This window comes from Chiloscyllium plagiosum, unplaced genomic scaffold (assembly GCF_037043375.1).
Source record: "Chiloscyllium plagiosum isolate Xiang-an unplaced genomic scaffold, Cpla_swu_hap1 HiC_scaffold_9, whole genome shotgun sequence".
Taxonomy (NCBI): Eukaryota; Metazoa; Chordata; class Chondrichthyes; order Orectolobiformes; family Hemiscylliidae; genus Chiloscyllium; species Chiloscyllium plagiosum.
The window spans coordinates 127,830,755-127,841,960 of NW_028270147.1; the positions used below are offsets into that span (position 1 = coordinate 127,830,755).

At 47.9% G+C, this 11,206-nt stretch overlaps 1 pseudogene; it reads left to right on the forward strand.

Moving 5' to 3' along the window:
* Nucleotides 1–6,245: 6,245 nt before the first annotated feature.
* On the forward strand, nt 6,246–6,824 carry LOC148149325 (Ig kappa chain V-V region MOPC 149 pseudogene; annotated as a pseudogene).
* Nucleotides 6,825–11,206: the final 4,382 nt, after the last annotated feature.

Genomic DNA, 11,206 nt, shown 5'->3' on the forward strand with positions numbered 1-11,206 from the left:
CAATGAGCAAGATGTATAGTGGTATTCCCAGGGATCTGTGCTGGGACTTCAGCTTTTTATGATACTTCTCAATGACTTGGATAAACTAATCGAGAGCCATATATCTAAAATTGCTGACCACACTGACTGAGAGTGCTTGAAGGAGGTTGCAGAGATAGGGAGAATGGAGGACAAGGAGGGGCTGGAGAACAAGAGTGAGAATTTGAAAATCAGATGTTGCTGGATTGGGAGCCAATGTCGGTCAGTGAGCACAGTGTGGGATGGGAGAATGGGACTTGGTGTGAGATCAGATACAGGCAGCACAGTTTGGGACGAGCTGAAGTGTATGAAGAGCACTGGCTATGATATGGGTTAAGACAACATTGGAATGGTCACATTTGGAGTCCAAAAGACATGGCTGAGATTTTCAGTGGCTGATCTTTGTGATATGGAAGATATAAGGCTCAGATCATTCTCAGAGATGAAGCCAAGTTTGTAAAGAGTCTGGTTGAGCAGCAGACAGTGTTCGGGGAGAGGGGTGGAGTTTGTACTGGGAGCTGAAGAGGATGGCTTTGATCTTCCCAATGTGTTTCCCAGTGATCCTGGCTCCTCAGTCCTGACTGCTCTTAGCTGCTGTGATTGTCACTGATTGGACACTTATTATGAGAGATTCTGACCACAGCAGAAAGCCCCAGTGCAAAAAATAACTGCAAAGACTGTCAGATCGCAAGGTTGAAACTTCATCAAGAGAGGAAGTGAAATAAGGAGCTCGGAGCAGATGGACGTTTGTTACTGAGACGGGAGAAAACTGTGAACTGTCTGCACTCCCTGGAATCTGACAGCACAGGAGGAGGCCATTCAGCCCATTGTGCCTGTGAGTGACCCAATTAATCTCATTGACCCTCTCTCTCCCCATAACCCAGCAATATGTTCCTTTTCAGCTTGATCTCTAATTCTCTCTTATAGACCTGGTTCCACAGCATGAGACTGTCCCTAATCTGTCATCTCATTCATTCATTGGGAGACAAGCTGTCTGGGCTGGGGAATGGAGCTCAGGACCCGAACATTCCCTCTCCCCTCCTGAGGGACACTTCATTTGTTTTCATATATTCACTCATTGGATGTGGGCGTCACTGGCTGGGTCAGCATTTGCTACCCGTCCCTAGTTGCCCTTGAGAAGGTGCTGCCTTCTTGAACCGCTATAGATCACATGCGGTATGTTGACCCACAATGTCCTTAAGGAGGCAATTCCAGGATTTTGACCCACTTACAGTGATGGAACAGTGATATATTTCCAAGTCAGGATGTTATGTGCCTTGGAGATGAATTTGCAGACATGCTGTTCCCATATCTCTGCTGCTCTTGTCCTTCTAACTGGAGCTGTTCATGTGTTTGGAAGGTACCAAAAGAACTGCAGCTGCTGTAAATCAGAGACAAAAATAGAAATTGCTGGAAAGCTCAGCAGGTTTGGTAGCATCTGTGAAGAGAAATCTGAGCTAAATTTTGTGTCACGTGACCCTTCATACTTGAGCTTTTCCAACAATTTCTATTTTTGGTTTTGGAAGGTGTTGTATGAGGATCTTTGGTGAATCTCTGCAGTGTATCTTATAGATAATACACACTGCTGCGACTAAGTGTCAATGGTGGTAAGATGGCTGCTTTGTGGATGTGATGGCAACCAAGCAGGCTGCTTTGCTCTGAACATTATCAAGCTTTTTGAGTGGATAAGGGAGACATAGGATATGATTGACATGAATAGGAAAGGTTAGAGAGATATGGGCCAAACACAGGCAAATGGGACTCGTTCAGGTTTGGAAACCTGGTCGGCATGGACAAGTTTGGCTGTAGGGTCTGTGATTCTGTGACACCATCACTCTATGAATGTTGTTGGAGCTGCATCCATCCAGACAATGGGGGGTATTCTATCACAATTCTGACTTGTGCCTTGTTGATGATCGACAGGCTTTAGGGGAATCAGGAGGTGAGTTACTAGATGCAGTATTGCTAGCCTCGAGCCTGCTCTTGTAATCATTGTGTTTCTGTGGTGAGCCAATTGAGTTTCTAGATGTTGACAGTGAGGATTTAGTGATAATAATGCCATTCACTGTCAAGGGGCGATGGTTGGATTGTCTCTTAATGGTGATGGTCATTGCCTGGCACTTGCATGGAACCAATGTGAAATGTCGCTTTTCAGACTAAACCTGGATATTGTCCACATGTTGGTGCATCTGATCATGGACTGCTTCAGTTTTTGAGGAGTTGTGAATGATGCTGAACATTATGGAATCATTGGCAATCATCACCACTTCTGAGCTCGCCTTGAGTTGCTCTATCTGTTCAAAGTCTGTCCTATTTAGCACAGTGATAGTACCACACAGCACAATGGAGGGTATTCTCAATGTGACGGTCAGACTTTGTTTCCACAAGGACTCTGTGATGGTCACTCTTACACATACAGGACAGATGCAACTAAAGCCGCAAGATTGGTGAGGATGAGGGCAAGTAGATTTTTCCCTCTTGTTGTTTCCTTCACTACCAGCTGCAGGCCCAGTCCTGCAGCTTTGTCCTTTAGGACCCGACCAGCTCGATCAGTAATGCTACTGCTGAGCCACTCTCAGTGGTGGGCATTGAAATCCCCCACCCAGAGTACATTCTGTGCTGTCATCACCCTCAGTGCTTCCGTCATGTACTGATCAACAGGAGGTTTCCTCACCCATGTTTAACCTGGTGTCATGAGACTCCATGGGGTCTGGAGTCAGCGGAGAGGACTCCCAAGGTAACTCCCTCCTAGCTGTACACCACTGTGCTGCCAGCTCTGCTGGGTCTGCCTTTCTGGTGGGACAGGACACGTTCAGGGACAATGATGGCGGTGTCTGGGACATTGTCTGTAAGGTATGATTCTGTGAGTGTGACTGTGTCAGGCTGTTGCTTGACTAGTCTGTGAGACATCTCTCTGAATTTGGCACTAGCCCCCAGATGTCAGTAAGGAGGATGGAGCAGGGTAGACAGGGCTATTTCTTTCGTTGTCTTTTTGGTGTTTAGATCGATGCTGGGTGGTCTGTCCCATTTTATTTCTTTGTTGAGATGTCATCACGATTGATACAACTGAGTGCCTTGCTCAGTTATTTCAGAGGGCAGTTCAGAGCCATCCACATTGCTGGGGGAGAGTGCCATGGACCCTGACAGTATATTCTGACCTCCCCCACTTCCCCATTCTGTATATGGAAGGCTGGAGCCTCTCAGCAGGATGTTCACTTGCTGGAGCTGTCATTCCCCCTGTACAATTCTGTCCCCACATAAAATCCACACAGATCTTGAATTCACATCGCACCTTCAATGTCCAAAACATTTCAAGAGGGTTCACAAAGTTGCAGTAAGAGGAATGGGGGAGGGGATGGATGAACATAAGAACGAGGAGCAGGAGCAGGCAATTCAGCCCCTCAAGCCCACTCCACCATTTAATACAATCATGCATGATCCCATCTCAGCCTCAACTCCACTTTCCTGCCCACTCTCCATCATCCTTTAACCCATTACTCATTAAAAATCTGTCCATCTCCTCCTTGATGTGAGACAGGGAAGGGACCACTCCATTTCAGACAATTGGGGTTTATGGAGCATGGATGGGGGAAGCTGGGAGAGGACATCGGAATCATGGAGTGGGACAAACAGGAATGAAGGTTTCTGTGGTCAAGGGGCTGATGTATTGCAGAGGCGGACAATGTTGTGGGAATGGAAATCAGAGGCCTATTTGGGATTTAATGCTGAGATACTGGAAGGTCTAATGGGAAGAAGGCCCATGTTTATTGATCTCAGTTAGAGATTCCAGCAGGAATGAGACACATATCTAGTGGTCTCTATTGGAAGGTATAGGGGGAAGGAGGCCCATGGTTCCTGCTATCTGTTCGAACATCCAGTAGGAAAGAGGCTCGTGTTGACTGGTCTCTGCTGGACAGTCCAGTGGAAAGGAGGCCCATGTTTACTGGTATCTATTGGATGTTCCAATGGTATGGATGTCCATGTTTACTGGTCTCCATTGGACTGTCCATTGGGAAGGAAGTCCCAGTTTGCTGGTTTCTATTGGAGGGTCCAGTGGGAAGGATGCCCATATTTAATAGTGTCTATTGCAGGGTGGTCCATATTTATTAGCAGACTGTCCAGTGGAAGGAGTTCCATGTTTACTGGCCCCTTTTGGAGAGTCCAGTGGGTCATGGACACCATGGTGGGTATGGGGCTGAGTTCCATTCTGTTGTAACTATGTAATTGTCCAGCTCTCATCCCAGTGAAACACTCTGACCTGGAGACTGATCATGGAAAGGGAAGGAGAGGGGTAGGAGAGGGGAAGAGATTGGAACATGTTGTGATTGTCAGGCTGGGTCAGTTGGTCAGAGCCTGTCCTGTCCCTCCAGCTCACACTGATGGCCTGAGGGTCTCCTCTCTCTGCTGGGCCTTCATGGAATGCGCTTTGTGTCCAAACCAGTGCCCAGTGAGAATAGGCCAACAGCACAGAACTGCCCTTCATTTGACAAGAATCTGTCCATCTTCCTGAGAGAGGCCAAAACCTACTCGATGTGGGAAATGGAACCTTACTCCAGGAGAAGACATGCCTCTGGGGTCAATGGTTAAACACCCACTCTTGAGGCAAAGCAGAGGGGGATTCGCCCTGCGTTTAAATATTGCCACCTGGCAGACTGTGGAAAAGAGAGAGAAGAGAGTCAGTGAGAGAGATAGAGGGAAAGAGTGTGTGTGAGAGGGTGAGAAATAGAGAATGAGGAGTGTCTGAGACAGTGTGAGATGTATGAAGTGAGCGAGTGAGAGGTAGAGGGAGGTAGAAATGGTGAGGTTGAGGGATAGAGAGAAAGAAATAAGATGATACTGAGAGGGATGGAGAGAGAGAAAGAGAGAAACAGACAGAGAAAGAGAAAGAGAGTGTGAGACTAAGAGTGAAGGGAATCAGGATAGAAGGGTTGAGTTGTGAGTGATTGAGAGAGAGAGAGAGAGACAAGAGTAGGATTTGAGACGGAGTGCAGGAGAGAGAGAGAGAGGGAGACTGTAGAGACAAAAGAGAGGGAGGAAGAGTAAAAGAGGAAGGAATAGAGAGCGGCAGATCACAATTGGAGGGAGTGAGGGAGAGGGATTGAATGAGGGAAACAGTGAGAGGTGAAGAAATGGAGATTGTGAGACAGAGTGAAGAAGCAAATGAGAGTTAGAGAGAGTGGCTATGAGACAGAGTGGGAGAGATAGAATATGAGAGATATTAAGAGTGGGAGAGAGATGTAGAGAGAAAGACATGGCAGATGTGAAACAGAGAGACAGTGATAGAGAGAGAGCGAGACACGTTCTGGACACCACATTCTGGGAAGGATGTGATTGTACTAGAGAGGGTACAGAGGAGATTTCCCAGGACGCTGCCTGGCCTAGAGGCTCTGAGCGATGAGGAAAGATTAGAAAGTCTGGGGTTGTTTTCCTTGGAGCAGTGAAGGTTGAGAGGGGACCTGACAGAGGGCTGTAAGATTATGAGATGCAGTGATAGGGTGGGTAGGAAGGCACCTTTTCCATCGTAGAGGGAACAATACCAAGGGGCAGAGATTCAAGGTAACACAGACATAGAATAGGCCATTCAGCCCTTTGAGTATCTCTGTCATCCAATATGATCATGGATAGCCCTCTGACTTAATTCTATATTCCTACCATCTTCCCATACCCCTTGATGTTGTTAAAATGCAAAAGAATTACCTCTGTCTTTTTCTTGAATATATTCAGTCCTTTGTCCTCAACAGCCTTCTCTGGTAGAGAATTCCACTTGTTAACCATCCTCTAAGTGAAGAAATGTTTCCTCATCTGAATCCAAAACGGTCGACCCAATGTCCCCCTGAAACTGTGGCACCTGATTCCAGACTCCCCAACTTTGGGAAACCTCCTTCCAGCATCAAGTCTGTCCAGCCCTGTTAGAATGTTATACATTGCAGTCAGACCTCCTCTCATCCTTCTCAACTCAAGTGAGTTCAGGTTCAGTTGAGGTAGACCCTGAGAGGAGAATTGAGGAATGTTTTTACCCAGAGGGTGGTGGGAGTCTGGAACTCACTGCCTGAAAGGCTGGTTGAGTCACAAACCATCGAGACATTGAAAGTGTGAGGGGCTGACGTGGCTCTCTCTGCCTGATGCCATTTACATACTGAGGAACACCCAGTCAGACTCTCACAGGCTGCAGCTTTATAAAGCAGAGCCCAGTGAAGGGAGAGTTTATCAGGAACCGGGCCCAGGGACAGGGGCACACACCATGATTTCACACATCCAGCTGATCTGGCCCCTGGCATTCTGTGTCACAGGTACAAATCTCTCTCCTTCCACCTTGAATCTTTAGCTGCTCTCCATTTCACTTCAATTCCACTGACTTGTCATTGAAGGGAAAATGCTGAAACCAGAGGAATGCTCAGTGTCTCCAACAATCTCTCATTTCGCAGTCTCTTTCTGTGACAGTTCTGACTTCACTGTGTTTCTCTCTGACCCCTCAGGTATCAGTGGGGACATCATCATGACCCAGTCACCCCCGGTGCTGTCAGTGGGACTGGGCCAGACCACAACCATCACCTGTACGGCCAGTCAAGATATTACAAATGACCTCAGCTGGTACCAGCAGCGAGAAGGACAGAAACCCTCTCTCCTGATCTATGAAGCAACAACTCGAAACACAGGAGTGTCCGAGCGATTCACTGGCAGTGGATATGGGACCAGTTTCACCCTGACAATCAGCAACGTTCAGAATGAGGATGTCGCTGACTATTACTGTAAGCAGCACAACAGGCGGCCTTGCACGTTCGGTAAAGGAACCAAGCTCAGACTGAGTAAGTCAACCTCAATCCTCCATTATTAACCCTTTCAATTTCTAAACACAATTTCTAATACACAAGTACTGAATTGTTGAAGGTGTTAGTGGGGAGCTGCAGTGAATGAAATGGTTGATTGAGGAGCACTGTGTCTAACAGGGTATCCAGCTGTATTTCTTTAATTCCATTGCCCCCTTTAAGCAGCAAGATATAAGTCAGTAAGTTTTACTCACCGTGTGGAGGAGCTCTGTCCATTTGCAGCCTGTGGTCCCATTCCTGCAGCATGGAGTGAAATCAGTGAGTAGCCTCCTGCCAGTCTCAGTGTGACGGATACGGGCAGAGTTTGATGTGAGCTCTGGCTCCCTGTCCCAGTCTCTGATCTCACTGACCTCAGCAGCAGCAGCAGCAGCAGCAGCAGCAGCAGCAGCAGCAGCACAGTGAGACACCGAGCTCCCACCTCCCACAGCTTTAACTCTGCTCAATCACACAGTTACAGAATTGTTACAGTGCACAAGGAGGCCATTCTGTCCATCCTGTCTGTACTGGCTCTCTGAATGAGCAATTCACTGAGTGTCATTCTCCTGCCTTCTCCCTGTCACCCTGCACATTGTTCCTTTTCAAATAACAGTCTCATTCCCTTCGGAATGTTTCAATTGAAGCTGCCTCCACCACACTCTCAGGCAGTGCATTCCACACCTTAACCACTCACTGGCTGAAAATGCCTTTCCTCATTTCACTTTTGTTACTTATCCAATTACTTTCAATCTTAATCCTTTCACAAGTGGAATCATTTTCTCCCTATTTACACTGTCCAGGCCCCTCCTGATTTTGAATTTCTGGAACAATTCTTCTCGCCGCCTTCTCCAAAGACTTAGAGGTGCCGGTGTTGGACTGGGGTAGACAAAGTTAAAAATCACATAACACAGGTTATAGTCCAACAGGGGGTTTATTTGGAAGCACTGGCTTTCGGAGCGCCCCTCCTTCATCAGTTGGTTGTCAGCGGTGCTCCAAAAGCTAGTGCTTCCACATTAACCTGTTGGACTATAACCTGGTGTTGTGTGATCTGTAACTTTCTCCAAAGAAGACAGTCCCAAATTTTCCAATCTATCTTCATAACTGATGTTCCTCATCCCTGGAATGATCTTTGGGCATATGTTTGCCATCTCTACAAAACATTCACCTCCTTCCTGCATTATTCACATTATTTATGTCCCACATGATTTTATAAACCTCTATAAGGTCACTCCTCAGCCTCCGGCACTTCAAGGTAAAAGGTCTCAGCTTTTCCGGCCTCTCATGGTCATGGAGTCATACAGTGTGGAAACAGATCTTTCGGTCTAACTTGTCCATGCTAACTAGATATCCAAAACTGACCTCATCCCATTTGCCAGCATTTTGCCCACATCCCTCTAAACCCTTCCTATCCATGTACCCATCCAAACATCTTTTAAATGCTATAATTGTATCCGTCTACAGCACTTTCTCCGGCAGCTCAATCCATACACGCACCACCCTCTGTGTGACAAGTTACCCCTCAGGTCCCTTTTGGATCTTTTGCCTGTCACCTTAAACCTGTGCCCTCTAGTTTTGGACTCTCCTTCCCAAGGAAAAGACCTTGGATATACATCCTGTCCATGTCCATCATGATTTTATAAACATCTATAAGGCCACCCCTCAGCCTCCGATCCTGCAGAAAAAATAACCCGTCTATTGAGCCTCTTTCGACAGCTCAAACCCTCCAGTTCCAGGTGACATCCATGTAAATCTTTTCTGCAGCATTTTAAGTTTAACAGCATCCTTCCTATCACAGGATGATCAGAATTGTTCATGTTATTCCCAAAGTAGGCTCACCAATTTCCTGTACAGCTGCAAATGATGTCCCAACTCTGATACTTAGTGCAGTGACCAATAAAGGCAAGTGTACCCAACACCTTCTCCATCGCCCTGTCTCCGTGTGACTCCACTGTCAAGGAATAATGCACCTGCCACTGCCCCTGCACTTGCCCCTGCACTTGCCCCTGCCCTTGTCCCTGCCCTTGTCCTTGCCCCTGTCCCTGCCCCTGTCCCTGCCCCTGCCCCTGCCCCTGCCCCTGCCCCTGCCCCTGCACTTGTCCCTGCCCCTGCACCCCGAGGTCTCTTTGTTCAGGAACACTACCATTAGCTGTATAACTCCTGCCCTGGTTTGACTTTCCAAAATGCAACACCTCACATTTATATAAATTGAACTCCATTTGCCACACGTTTAGATCAAAGTGGTGCTGGAAAAGCACAGCAGGTCAGGCAACATCCGAGGAGCAGGAAAATCGAAGTTTCGGGCAAAAGCTCTTCATCAGGATTCCTCTAGTTGAACCCCCAGATTCAGCGCAGCCCTCTTGACCTGCAATCTTCTTCCCGACCTCTCCGCCCCCACTCTCTCTCCGGTCTATCACCCTCACCCTCACCTCCTTCCTCCAATATATTCCCAGTGCCCCACCCCAAATTCCACCCCCCCCTTCCCACCTTTTATCTCATCCCGCTTGGCACACCAGCCTCATTCCTGAAGAAGGGCTTATGCCCGAAACGTCGATTCTCTTGCTCCTCGGATGCTGCCTGGCCTGCTGCGCTTTTCCAGCACCACACTTTTCAACAGAGAATGTTGGTAAAGGGTTGCTTTTCAGACTGGAGATGAGTTATCAGCTGTGTGCCCAAGGATTGGTGCTGGGTCCATGGCTTTTCATCATTTAAATAAATGATTTGGATGTGAATATAGGAATTATGGCGAGTTTGTAAATGGTGGGACAGTGGATAGTGAAGAAGCTTATCTGAGAGTACAGTGGGACCTTGATCATTTGGGGAAATGGGCAGAGGTGTCGCAAATTGACAAAAGTGAGGACTGCAGATGGAAACCAGCGTTCCGGAGAGACCACTCCCTCCACGACTCCCTCGTCAGGTCCACACCCCGCACCAACCCAACCTTCACTCCCGGCACTTTCCCCTGCAACCGCAAGAAGTGCAAAACTTGCGCCCACACCTCCCCCCTCACCTCCCTCCAAGGCCCCAATGGATCCTTCCATATCTGTCGCAAATTCACCTGCACCTCCACACACATCATTTACTGTATCCGCTGCACCCGATGTGATCTCCTCTACATTGGGGAGACAGGCCGCCTACTTGCAGAACATTTCAGGGAACACCTCTGGGACTCCCGCACCAACCAATCCAACCGCCCCGTAGCTGAACACTTTAACTCCCCCTCCCACTCCGTCAAGGACATGCAGGTGCTTGGCCTCCTCCATCGCCAGACCCTGGCAACATGATGCCTGGAGGAAGAGCACCTCATCTTCCGCCTTGGAACTCTCCAACCACAAGGGATGAATGTAGATTTCTCCAGCTTCCTCGTTGCCCTTCACCCCACCTTATCTCATTCCCAACCCCCGGATTCAGCACCGCCCTCTTGACCTGCATTCTTCTTCCTGACCTCTCCGCCCCCACCCCCTCTCTGGCCTATCACCCTCACCCTCACCTCCTTTCACCTATCGTATTCCCAGCGCCCCACCCCCAAATTCCCCCACTCCCACCTTTTATCTCAGCCCGCTTGGCACACCAGCTTCATTCCTGAAGAAGGGCTTATGCCCAAAACGTCGATTCTCCTGCTCCTCGGATGCTGCCTGGCCTGTTGCGCTTTTCCAGCACCACACATTTCAACTCTGGTCTCCAGCATCTGCAGTCCTCACTTTCTCCAACATTCTCTGTCTCCTATCTTCAAGCCAATGTTTTACCCAAATGGCTAGCCCCCCTGGATCCCATGTGGTCTAACCTTACTAACCAGTCTGTCATGTGGAACCTTGTCAAACGCTTTGCTGAGGTCCATATAGACAGTGTCTACTGTTCTGCCTACATCAATCTTCTCTTCAAACAACCTCAATCACGTTAGTGAGACATGATTACCATGCACAAAACTGCATTGATTGTCCAAATGCATGTAAATCCTGTCCCTCAGAATTCACTCCAATAACTTACCCAGCAATGACATCAGACTCACTAGTTTATAGTTCCCTGGCTTTTCCTTCCAGCCTTTCTTAAATAATGGCTAACATTAGCCAACCTCTCTGGTTCTCCAGCACCTCACTCATGGCTGTCGATCAGAAACATACCTCAGCAAGGAGTCCAGCAATCTCTTTCCTAGCTTTCCACAATGTCCTGGGATATACCTGATTAGGTCCTGGAGATTTATCTACTGTCTTGCACTTTAAGAAATCCTCTACCATAATGTGGACTTTTGTCAAGACATTGCTATTTACTTCCCAAGTTCCCAAACTCCCAAGTCTTTCTCCATGATAAATACTGACCCGGAATATTCATTTAGGATCTGAACCATTTCCTGTGGATCCACCCAGAGGTACATTGTTCATCTTCATGGG